Raw genomic sequence first — 13,848 nt, forward strand, 5'->3', positions numbered from 1 at the left:
GATTTTTCCCGCTGGGTCCACAATTGGTTGCGTCATTCTGTCAGGGACGCGGGCAGGCAGGCAGGTTGTGTGGACCCAATTGCAGGGAAACAAAAGCGGCAAGGCAGGTGAACTCAAAAAACGTTTAATGATATCTAACAAAAACACAAAGTACAACTGAAAGCACTGAGGATCAAAAAGGCAAGATTCAAACAAAACTTACTTAAATCGGAGGGACTGGTACACGAGGGCTTGGACCGGACTTGAAATTGACGTAGACATAGACATAGACAATGACGCAACAAGGAGTGAACAGAAAATGGGAGCTTATATACACACACGCAAACAAGGGTTAACGAGACAACAAGGAACAGGTGAGCACAGGAGGATGGGCTAGGAGAAGGCACATCAGGTGAAATCATTGGGCAATCACAGGGACAAGTTACACTAGGAGAAAACAAATACAAAACCTAACACAAATCTGATCAGGACTAGGTGCAATGACTACGACTGAGACCCACTGAGCTGAAAGGGGTGCTGGTAACAAAGTAATCAAGGCCCGCTGCCACAACTGTGTCATTGCCATGTTATCACACCAAAACGGCACATATCTTAACTGAATTTGCGGAAATGTGCGTGTACAGGGGAGTGGTGTGCTGACAGATAGTTTTGGGTCAGCTGTTATATATACTGCTGCTAAAAACACCGCTGCATTTTTATAGTTTTGCGCCTCATCATACATGATTTTTAATCACTCCCTTTTCCCACCCGGGTCCCCTAAATGCCTATAAACCTGGTCCCCAAACGGCCCGGGTGGAGCGGCACCCCTATTACCCACCCCCCAAGCTCTTCTCCTGCATCAATGCCCACTACATTTGACACTTGGAAGTGTATATGTGTGTGCATGCATGGAATTGTACATCTAACGTGGCAGGACCTAGCAGCACAGGGCTCCCTCCTCTTTAGGAGGATTGCCTGGATATCGATTTATACCCTTAGTAAGAAGTTTGCATTTGCACTACCAAAGACAATTGTCAGTTCCCGCATGCTGGATGTCAGAAGTGTGCTTTAACTAATGTTAGGCATTCAAGCAAATAATATTTTTTAACAGTTCCTTATGTGGAAGTGTCAAATAAACTGCTTCCCCACTCCCTCAGTTATGACGATTACCGTTCACAATTAAAAATAATAAGGGCGACAAACCTGTCAGGACTGTGGGATACAGGTTGTAAGCCTAATGGTCACATCACAGCTTGGCTTTTTCAGGAAATTGCTGGTTTTCTCCTGGTACACCAGCTTCCCAGCAGGCGAAATTACCCATATGTGTGAAAGTGAGTGTGAATGGTTGTCTTTATATGCCTATAGTGACAGACAAGAGTGTGTTTTTCCTTCTGTTCTTAGTTCGGTAGAGATTGTGACTCACTCACTGTATGCCACAAAAGTTTTGAATTCCAGTTAGTGGGTGATGTATCAATGAGTGCGATACTGTTGTTCCAAATTCCTGAAACAAACCAAGATTGGAAGTTGAATCCCTATATACAAGAATAACAGTCATATTACCGTATTGGCCCGAATATAATATATATATTGCATTGAAATTAGACTGAAAAAGAGGGGGTCGTCTTATATTCGCGGTCTAGACGTTATAGCCATTCACGACGCTAGATGGCGCCAGATATCATTGAAGCGATGTTCTGTCATGACAGATCTCCGCTACCCTGAAGTTTAACCAGTTAGCATTATTTTATTGCAATGTTTTTTCCTATTCAGATTTGTTTCAAGACTACAGTTACAGTTAGACTTCACTTTGATGGTTAATGCAGTTATTGCAATTTTGTTGTTTTATCACAATAGATTGGTTTATTTACATTTCAAAAACCAGAAGCCATTCATTTACGAATGTGATTGCACTTTAGTTTACATATTTTGATGTTCAGATATTAAGATTTGAATGAGGCAAAATAACATGCTTTTTCTCTCAAATATATTGTTGTAATCATTTGTTTCGGATGTACTGTAATTATTTTCTGAATAAAAATTAATTTGGTGTTCAAAAAGTCGTTTTTCAAACTTGAGTCTTGAAAAAGAGGGGGTCGTCTTATAATCAGGGCCGTCTTATATTTGGGCCAACGCGGTAATCACAAAGTTTCTGTTCACAATTCATGCATCAATTCATTGATATCGAAGCTGCTGATCCTCATCAGGGTAACACATCAGATGTAGCCAATTATAGCTGATATTGCATGGGTGGCAGGGAACTCCCTGACCTGGTTGCTAGCCAATTAGCAAAAACAGACAACAAAACCTTCCTATATACATTTACACCCGTGGACGATTTAGAGTCATTATTTTCAAAACTTTAAGGCAGACATGCCAACCACTTGGCTACTAATGGAGTATCCTACATTATTATGTCATCATTGAATTTTAGTTATTGAATTGAATGAATGAAATTGCTATATTTTGATGATTGATTGAGATGTTTGTCGTCTTGGAGTTCCCCTGTCATTAATCTTACTGTGGCTTTGAATGACAGGATGGATTATCAACTAAAACTTTCAACCACTTGAGATGGCTACTGATGTTTTGGCTTTCAAGAAGAAGAAAGAGTAAGGAGCCATTCTTCAGGTGGCAAAGGCAGATGTGTGTAACCTAAGCATTGTGGAAACCTTCAGCAGCCTGTAGCATTATCTGGACAAACTAATATTTACTCCAGGACAGAGCAAACACACTCATTGACACAGGCTTTATTCAGTGCCCTGACATTGTTGATGGATTAACTCTAACTTTAAAATCTAACTTTAAACTTTATCTCAGTTTGATCTAAGGAAATTGCTTTTTCATTCACTTAAAAAAGAATTACTGCAAAGTTGGAAGCAAACAACTCGAACTGATTTAAACAAATCAGGAATGGGAATGAGGCAAAACTTGCACTTACACATCACTGATCAGCTGCTACACTATCATTGCACACATGATCATAATCACAAACCTCCCACAAAGATGGGGGGGGGGGGGGGTCAGCAACCGCCTGTTTCTCCTTTTTTAAAGCCATGTTCAGAGGAATAAGAGATTTGCTGCAGTTTGAACATGAAAAAGGCAAAATAACGAGTTGGCTTCAAATGTAACCACAGTGTGGTGAATCTGTGTTTGGGTCAGGTCTGCTTTGAATAAAAACTGATTTGCCGTCCCCCCTAAATTTAGTTTCCCAAATTACACACTCGTAAGAACATTGTAGGAATGCACTATGCCTAAAGGTCCTCCTTCTCACCAGTGTGTAATGAGAAACTTCATGTTCAGGAGAGTGGTCAAGAAGGCAAACACCTGCAATGATGCGACATGGGGACTTCCTTCAGTTCTCTTTAAGCTACATATCAAAAGCCAATTCACGAATTGGATTCCTGTGAAATGCAGTTCAATGATGAACATGTACAAACCACTTGCTTTTCTACATGTGGGTAGAAGCTAAGACTGGAAAATCCGTAATATTACGTTCAAATACACAAACAGAGGAGCAGATGTCGTCCAAATTGAGTGTAGAGAACTGAATTTATGTAGCCATTTCATTGATTATTACATTTCAACATTCATTTGTGAGCTGTTTAGAGCTATTAAAGTGTTGTGATCCATCAAAATTTGCCTGCATTTCTAAATCCTAATATTCATTGGCTTAAAAAAAAATAGTATTATAGTAAAATTGTGGTAAGGTTGTTGTGTCATTCATTAAAAACTTTATGCATTAGTACAAATGCAAGTTTACAAGCCTTTTGTCTTGGGATTGTTATGACATGATCTAGGAACAATTATTGTAGTCCAACATTCACCTTTTTCGTTGTTGTTTTATTTTCTATCAAAGTTTCTTTTTATGAATGAATGAATGAATGAATGAATTTATTGTCATTGTCATCATCATCATCAAATCATCATAAAACAAAAAAATCATCAAGAAATCATTAACAGTTTCAGAGTGTGGAACATTATCAGAGTGTGAATTTGTTTACCCGAAGGAAAGACAAAGATGAAGACAGACAAGGAAGACGGGAAAAGCAAAAGCTTATCGGAAACCCGTCCCCCATCCGCCCGGGTCGCACAAGCAGCATATTGTGTATCAGTCCAGTCATAGTCTAACACATTTCGTTCAAAAGTCATTGATTGCCATGGAAATTTCGCACATAGTAATTTGAGTTTATTGTATCAATTCATGTCCAAGTAAGTGAAGGGAGGGAAGGCCTGGGGTGCTATGGAGGCTCGCGTGTGTAGTATCCACTGTAGGAGATTTCTCATCATCATCCCTTGCCCGGTTTAGGAGATTAGTCATCATCATCCCTAGCCCGGTTTGACCGAGCGAGTCTTTCATGATCACGCAGCTCCGCATCGATTTTTGTGGCCAGTCGTGCAGCGGCGTCACTTAGCGTCGCTTGCTCCTTCATCACAAATTTATTGATGTTTTATGAACTTAATATTCACACGACTTAAAACATGCAAACAACAGAATCAATTCCTTTGCGTCATTGCCACACAGAATGGAAACAGCAAAACATGACCATCAAAAGTCACGTTTTAATATTTAAATACTAAACAAAGATAACCCAAGTATAGATGGAATGCATCTTTTATTTAAGTGCACTGTATTTTGATCATGTCTGATGTTGCGCAGTCTGTGTTTAAAACAAAATATACCAGTTTAGTGAGCTACAATATCAGAATGGACTGACATAAAAAGGATAGGTTGGATTTTTATTCAAGCCTACTGACAAACATTCTTTGTTTTAAAAGAAAAAAAAAAGTTTTATTACTTTTAGACATGCAACTAATTGATTGTGTACCATTTAAATATTTTATGTAAATTAAATGCTCTTGTCAATCTTAAAATGCATGTACAATCCATCAGTTCAATTTAAGAATGGATTTCTGCTTTTTAGCTCGGGAATTATTACAATTTTTACTCATAAATGTCCAATGTTTTCCCGCTCAAATAACATTTAGTTATGCATTTTTGTCTTCTCTTGGGGTGTAATGCAGTTGAAGTTGGATTTCAAGTAGCTGAAACTTTGTTAACTTTGTAATGGATATGGATACATCCTCCTCACGGGAAGGAAGGAGGGAAGATGAGAAAAATACTTCCTCTTTTCACCTTGACACTCACCTTTTGTTTATGCAAGCAAAAGATGTTGTCTGTGAATGAAGCCATTCTATTTCCCATGTCTCCTCCAACACAAAAAGTATTCAATGTTTCTAAGCTATATTACCTTTACAATATATTATTAGTTGCATTAACACTCACAGGTCATAATATTTATTGGAGTAGCCATGTATTTTTTGTTTTCGCACAGTAAAATTACAAATTGTGCATCACAACACCATTAAACATTTTAACCATAATAAGAAACAATGCAGCCAACTATTTTTTCCAAATCAAAATGCCGCAGAAATCCAAAGGATTTTTTTTATTCATCTTATAGTTAAGTTTCCTGAGCGAAAATTGGGCGGCGCCATCTTTGACATTTTCTGCTACGGGCTTTCGGTTTAGACAGAACACCATGAATTGCGGTTAGGGTAGAAAAAGTTTTTAACTACCAAATAAAACCAGAGGAACCCAAGGAATCTCCAAAAATGGATTCAGCACGACGTAGATGAGACCCCGGGACTTTCTGTGCTGTGCTTAGTTGTGTGAACTCCTGGAAGCAACTATATATATGGTTGGAAGTGGAATGTTTTGAACAGCGTCCAGGTTCAAAGAGTCAGTGTGGATCTACCTCGCCATAAGTCTTAAATCGAACAGACAAAGCGAAAGGAAAGCTAAAGGATCCACCTGAAAGATTGCATGTTTGTTCTTATCGCTTCGTTGATAGTTCATGGACAAAATTCTAACAGTCTGTGCAGCCTGTGTTAACATGGGGTGTAGACTGATACGCCGGCCACTTGAGTGACCAAAATGAGGCAAAATTACAAACAATTTTAGAGTTGCAGAATGCAGAAGGGCTGACGCGGATTTTGTTGTTAAAAGGAAATACTATAAGGTAATTTTCATCTAGTTAGGAAGACAAATAGAATAGTATGTCATTCTTTTTTAATGCAGATATTGATCACGATAAAACTTTTGGACAACATGATTCCATTTCTTGTTTTTTTTCTTTTAAAAAAAACGGTGCATGTGCAAAACAGGTCAATAAATCACAATTTATAAAATTATTGGAAGAATATTAATGAAGGTGGAGCATAAATCAAATCTTCCATCAAGTTAGAATGCACGTAGTCTCGATATATGTCCATCAACGTAAGTGTTGTTGTGAGGCACATCATGTTGTTTTCCCTTGCCTAACAGCATTTTCCACCAGTAAATAAACAAACAAAAAACGTGTAACAGTTGAATTTATGCATTTAAGGTTAAAAGCCCGTGTACAACTTGTAATAGATGGGTGTTTTCCATTTCTTTATCATTGAAGCTAATGCAATACTAATGATGTCTCTGTGACGCAACACAGAATTGTAGTCAAATTAAACATATTTGTACCTGTTATTGCTTTGTGGTGGCACTGTCTTGGTTCCACATCAGCCGCCATGAACAGAAAGTTTCATTTTCATGTATTGGGACACATTCAACTGGATGCTTCGGAGCTTTTCAGGTCCCTGATTGTGTTTCCATCCACTGCCATTAAATCAATAAAATACAAAACTATTTTTGCTGTGGTGACTCTTAGCCATTTCTTCATGTTGTCCGTCCATGTTGCGATGATGGCAGATGGATGTGGCATTTCCAAATATTTTTTTTTGATGGATTTTGATGATTAATTCTACGCCAGCTCCACTGTTGTTTTGGTTAGAGAAAGCATAAAACGGAAGTCGCAAGCAGAAATGTTGAAGTAAAGCGGAAGTACCTCGAAAACTTGTCTATATTTATGCAGAGGTGAGGAGAGTAGCCAATTTTTTTTTTCAATAATAGTATTTTTTTTCTTAGCGCAAAATTATCTAAATGAACAGTTCTTATTATACTGCACTATATCCTATTAGATAACCACAAACACAAGCCAAAGGAAAAAAAAATCTAGAGGAAAAAATCTATAGAAATAAAGCATAATTCATCCAAAGAGCATGTGTGCCCTCTAGTGGAAAAAGCATCTTTCCTACAATGAAATTCAAGGATCATATCTCTGTGTTTTTTCAATCGGTGCCAAATACATAATAGGAGAGAGGTTAAATTCCACGCTTTCAAGTCATGTTGACGATAGCACTCTTTGTCAATTACGTATTTTTTTAAGGTGCTTTCAAGACGTGATTGAACATGCTGGCATAATCATAGAACAGCAAGCTTGAGTGTGATTAGTATCATGGAGTCATGTGCTTATGGTTGCCACGTCGCATTGGTGAAACTGGTAGAGCCACTGTTGGCATCTCTGGCAAAATAAATAAATAAATCTAATATGTAAAATAAAGGGGAAAAATGTAACGACTCTCGTGTAGCCCAAAATAGTGGAGTAAGAGTAGCATTTCTTCTTTTTTCAAATCTACTCTAGTAAAAGTAAAAAGTACGGCTAGGTAAAACTAGTCTTAGAAATACATTATTCTCAAAAGTTACTCAAGTAATTGTAACAGAGTAAATGTAATGCATTACGACCCACCTCTATATGTATTGATGTATTTCTGCATGTATTAGGTATTTACCTGTATCTAGTGGACTGTGAGAACTAGTGAAAATCATGTTCCTCCAGACCTTGGACGTGACCATTTTGTCTAGAGGAGCATTTCAATGGTTCTGCTATAATGATTCAATGATAACATGTTCCACCTTTCAGTTAAGTTCACAACAATGTCTAATTAGCATTTTTTGTAACTTTTTTCTGACCTTGTGGGTAAGTTCATTTTATAACCCATTTTATAGCCAATTATGACACAGCTTACTATTGGCCTGTTCACTTATAAAATGATCTGAACAGGTGTTTATTGATCATTCATTGCCTTTCCCAGTCTTTTGCTACTCATGCTAATTTTTTTGGAACCTGTTGCAGGCATCAAATTTAAAATGATAGAATCCCTTCCCTGAGGGCCAGTTGATGGTGGGGTGCATAGTGCGGGGGACCGCCCTAGGTCCCGGGGGGATAGCGGATGCCCCTTTGCTGCAGGAGTGTGGGGGGAGCCGCGCTCGCTCCTCCCCAACCCTCCCAAATACATTGCATTTTTGATTAACACAGCTTCTAAGCAATACTGACAAAAAATGTTTTTAATAAATAAGCAAATCGATACAATTTTAAAAAATTACATTCCTGTTCATTTCAAACAATTCAATAATACAACATAATCGAAAATTGATATTTGAAGAACAAAACTGGACTGACAATGCTTCAACAACGACCACGGCTGAGCCTCCAAGACGTGACATAATCACATGTAAACATGTAATTGTGCTGTGTGCTTAATATTACATGCTCACGAAGGGCAAGTGTCACTTGCTCAAAAACGTGCTGATTCGCCAAGAGGTGATCTTTATTATCTGAGAAAGACTTCTTTTTCCTTTAAGTACCTGGTGTGTCACTTAAAATCTGAAATTGAATAGTGATCTGAATTTGAATGGTGAGATCTGAATGTGGAAAAATACAATATTTTGGGGTAAAATGTTCACACTAAAAGCCTCCTTTTCAAATGACACCATTAAGATTCAGGTTTTCCAATGCAATGATTCAAAATAATTTATACAATTCTCAAATTGTATAATTCAAAATGCAGTTTTTCAAACCAACTACTCAGGTTTAACTATTCAGATTCAGTTTCCGGTGGCAAAAATGCCAGCCCTTAATGAGACACGCACGTCCTTGTGTGACAGTGTAAATTGTGAGTACTGTGCACTTTGAACTCACTTTTGACAGGTTGTTCTAAATGCAGTGAGTTCCTTTTCCATTTATATGGTCATTATCACTTGTATCACCTTCGCCACAGATCACTGTTGCGATAAAAATAAACACATGCACATACACAACAAAGAAAAAGAAAATGCTAAACATACTTGTGCTATATAGGTGCGCATTGAGCTGAAGTCCCATGAGATTTCTGACAAACAAACACGCTAGGCGTACATTTTAAATTGGATGCCCATCAGGAGCAATTATCTTTCAGTGTTGAACTGTACAGTATTTTTATGTCGTTGTGATGTCATGAGTGCAGCTGTGCTGCCTTCCAGTGCGGTGCGATATCAGACCCTTCATTCACTTTCAAGTCATGTTTTCGCCATGCCAAATTAGCAACCAGCCTTTGGGTCAATGCTGCGTGTGAGCGCTGAGAAAGGAGAGAGCCACAGAGTGAAATGCACCAATGAGAGCAGCGTGCACGCTTCTCCGCAACTGGCTGCACACTGTCGTCTTCAAAGTGTGGCCTTTTCCTTGCTCTCTGGCTTTTGCAGAGCCTGGCTGCTCATGAAGAGGCCGTCAGACTCTGATTATACTGTCAATGTGGGAAAAGCCAGACAGTTTTATACATATTTTATTGCATCCCGGATGTTTCAAAAGTCAATAGGTCATGTAAGTTTGTGTTTATTTAGACTTGAGCTTGTCCAACGTACCTTAAAATATGAGAGTTGATGTGGGCTGACTGCTTTCGTCTGGCACTGTTGTCACAACCAGCTAAGGTGTGGCGGTAGCAGGGCACAGTCGAAAGCTTGATTAATGACCTCTACTGTTGTTTACCTTTTACCTTTTGTTGCATTATCTCCTCAACTCACGACATAGTGGTATAATTCACCATTGAGCCCACTGAATACATGAAGTATTAAACAAGACCAAAAACAGGTTTCGCAAGCATTAGTAATGTGCCTTGTTCCGTTTTGAATGTTCAAATTTTCATGTTTAGTGAGCACTAAATGACAATTCAATCGTTTGATTTAATCAGCAAGATTTTATCGAACATTTTTCTATTAGTGGGTTTTATATGTTTGACGTTGACAACAACTACAAAAGACTATTGATTTTCAGTGATAAACCATTCCAGGGGCGTCACTAGACCTAATACAATACTGGGGCACAGCCGGGCACCGGCAAGCGAGCAAAAAAAAAAATTTTTTCAGCACTTATCTATCATAAAAAGTCATAAATAGCAATACTATATATAATCAAACCAAAATATGTTTCTATTAAAAAAAAAAAAAAAAAAAAAAGTTTTTTTGTTTTGTTTTTGTTTTTCAGCCATCAGTATTCAAAATCAAAATCAAAAGACATCTCTTGCTGACAGTCAGTTCACCTCTGCTCATGCTCATCAATTTCCATCTCTCCTTGACCTACACTCTGCTGTTGTACTTTGCCTGGACACAAATGGGGAAATATCACTATAACTGTTGTGCAATTAATCATTGATCCTCAAGGCAGGTTGTGACCTAAAAGCGGTTTATGTTGCCTTGGTGGGTTACCTAGCTTACCTCTCTCATTCCGCCTTGCTGGTTTATTTTTGCTGTGAGCAAATCAATTTCTAATATGCATTTGTAGAGTAATGCTGCAAGAGTAACGCTGTTTGAATCAAATAGAAACCAAAAAATAAGACATCTTGTTACAGATTACAGCAATAACAAATAAAATGCTTGTAAAACAGCTGTAAATTATGATAAGCAGACATGCAAAATTATTAGAGGTTATATCCCAAAGATGGGCAATTAATTTATACAGATTGATTCTATTCATTTTGGTCAAATAACCAAATAGCAGTAAATACAGGGGTGAAAGTGGGCGGGAACGGTTCGAAACGCCATTCCGGTAATAGATTCGGCGCCGGAACGGGACAGAATGGTGCTTTGATCCCTAAAATATGACGGCAACTGTAAAAATCCCATGTGAAAAACAACCTGCGTGGCTGCCACACAGGCATCTCCAAGAGGAAAACAATCTACTCATGTCATATTTACATACACAAGTGTTAACAACAAGCAGAATAAAGTGCTTGTGTAGCGTCAGCCGTTTCCACCGATATTTATTACTTATTTATTCCATGGATGGCACGGAGCTCTCCGCAGCTGCAGCAGTTATCCGAGTCTGACGAGACCAGGAATGAGCAGTCGCGTCGATGTTCGCATGGACCCAGTTGTCCGTTCAATTGGCTGACATACTGACATGTGATCAGCAAAGATAGTTAGCTCTGATAGGTTCAAATGCACATGTTATCTGGGAAAAAAGAAAAAAATGAAGAAGCTTGTTGAATTGATGCCATAAAAAAATGGCAATGCAACAGAAAACTGATCTGAACTTTGAGAAAAAGGAAAGATTTGAAAAGGCTTATTTATTTAATTGTATTTTATTTACTCTGATGTGGAGGTTCAGAACCTCTTTCATGTCAATGTGCACTTTACATATTAATATTATATATTGATGCTGCATTCACGTGTTGTTGGAGTAATTGAAAAAACGATTCTCTATAAGAGGGTTTCTATAAACAGTGCCAAACAATCACTCAACTTATGATAAAAACAGGCTGCCCTTCTTTGTAACAATGTTTTTTATCCCACATTACGATTTCACAACACATCAGAACGATTTTCCAAGTTGGGAACTCAGATCTCCCAATACACATGATAGTACATCTCCAAAAAGTGCTTTGCGGATATATCAACTCATATGCGTATTACAGCCAAAGTTACCACAGCCACACTAAGCCACACGGTTGCTAACCGTCATATGATATTGTTTAGCCACAACTGGATTCGGTACCTTATTACTTACTATTCATCCTTCACACAGCCGCTAGAAACAGAAATGTTGTTTAATCCTAATGCAGGTGGCCAGGAGATTGATTTTTGATGGACTGAGGATTTACGACACTATGTGTGTGTGCGCTGGTCCTCATGGGAACCACAGCGCTGGTCCTCATGGGAAACGTAGTCTTCCTTAAGGCAAAAATATTGCTTTTTTCCCATTAGCATCGCTAAAATCGACCAAAACTGAAAAGTTACCAAGTGTGGCTTTAAATAGGCGCTTTCTGTAGATTATGCTATGTAGACTTAATGCAACACTAGGTAACTTTTCAATCTTTATAAAATATTTTCATAGTATGTCGACTGACAATTAGTTGAATGATACCTCTTTTATATCTTGAAGGGGTCTGTATCGCTTTCACCGGCACTAATTAACTTTGAGGACTGTGGCAGGAACCCTGCCACACCAATACACCTATAATTTTGCTGACTGCTTTACAGCATCTGCACTTCCTCTTTCCCCATTTGTTGTAATGACGGAAGTCTGGGGGTGGCGTGGCTCAGTGGTAGAGTAGTTGTCCCCCAACCCAGAGGTTGTGGGTTCAATTCTCCGCCCTGATGAACTCGTCTAAGTGTCCTTGAGCAAGACACTGAACCCCACATTGCTCCTGGTGCTGCGTCACCAGTAGGTGGATGGCGGGATAGTGTAAAGTGCTTTGAGCGCCTTGAAAGGTGGAAAAGCGCTATATAAGTATAACACCAAGTCTATGCGAATGCTTTCGTGCAAATTCTGCAAAAATGGCAGAACAACAAAACAGACAATAAGTTTGTCCGAGGAAGGGAAAAAAGGAAGGCTACCAGGATATACAGAATAAACATCGGCCCGGCTTTTACTCGCTGGCGTGACGCCTCCCACCTCCCTCAACCAAACTCTTCAGCACTGATTAGCTCGGGTGGGGTGGTGGGGTTAGCCACACTAAGCCACACATGGTTGATAACTGTCATATGCTATTGTTCAGCTACAACTGGATTCATTTATTCATTCATTACTATTCATCCTTCACCAAGCCGCTGGAAACAGAAATGCCATCTGCAGGTGACAGGGAGATTGATTGATGATTTTACAACTCTGTGCAGGTGTGTACTGGTCCTCGTGGGAAACGCAACGCTAGTCCTCATGGGAAACACAGTCTTCATTTAGGCAAATAACTACCACTTTTGTCCACCAGCGTCACTAAAATCAACCAAAACTGAAAACTTACCAAGTGTTGCTTTAAAGGTCCAAAGTGTTTTATCTTATTTTTACCAGTGTGCCCCAGTTAAATACGTCTGGCGACGCCCATGCCTACCACCGTCAACCACTTATAGAAGAATATCAGGCACTTTACACATTGTCATTTTCATGCCACATATTGGGAGAGGTATGTGATTTTATTTTAAATATTTAATTCACCTTTAATTATAAATTGTACTATAAGTACTATACTTGAGAATACGTGCACCAAATTTCACCCAACCTTCCTCTGGAAGGAACATATATTTAATTATTGACAGGATCCAACTGTGTTTCATAGAGGACTTTACCTCCTAAAGACTTACGTAGAGTTGGTTTAACCCTGGCATACTTTTGAGAGGTGTAATCGTATTATTATCTCCGAATAAGAATTTGAGCCAGAGACTTGAAGTAAACTGTTGAAGGCAGAGCCGCATAGCATCCCACATAAGGTGAGGCAGTATATGAATGAGAAAACTTTACAGATTATCCTTATGGTAGAAATATGTCACAACAATAATGTTACTCTTCAGCAGGGGTGTCAAACTCATTTTTGTCATGGGCCAAATTGTAGTTATATTTTTCCTTCGGAAAACTAGGTAAACTAGGACTTCAACAGTTAATTGATTAATCGATTAGCAAATGAATCATCATCTATTAAGATAATCAATAAACTGTTGAGAGACATTGTTTACCTCAAAATTGTCAAAATCTCTTCCTTTCTGCCTCTAAGTTTTTTCAAATTCTATTTGTATTTCATAATAAATAAATAAATAAATAAAAAATAAGGTGCGGAACGCTCAATCTTTTTTTAAATTCATTTTTATCATTATGTTATTTTTTTAATAAACCAAAAAAGGGAAAAACATGTAAATAGTCTCTTTAAAAAAAAAAAAAAAAAAAAAAGGGTAAAATATTATAAATATGAATATTA

Source organism: Corythoichthys intestinalis, chromosome 15 (genome assembly GCF_030265065.1).
Source record: "Corythoichthys intestinalis isolate RoL2023-P3 chromosome 15, ASM3026506v1, whole genome shotgun sequence".
NCBI classification, from domain to species: domain Eukaryota; kingdom Metazoa; phylum Chordata; class Actinopteri; order Syngnathiformes; family Syngnathidae; genus Corythoichthys; species Corythoichthys intestinalis.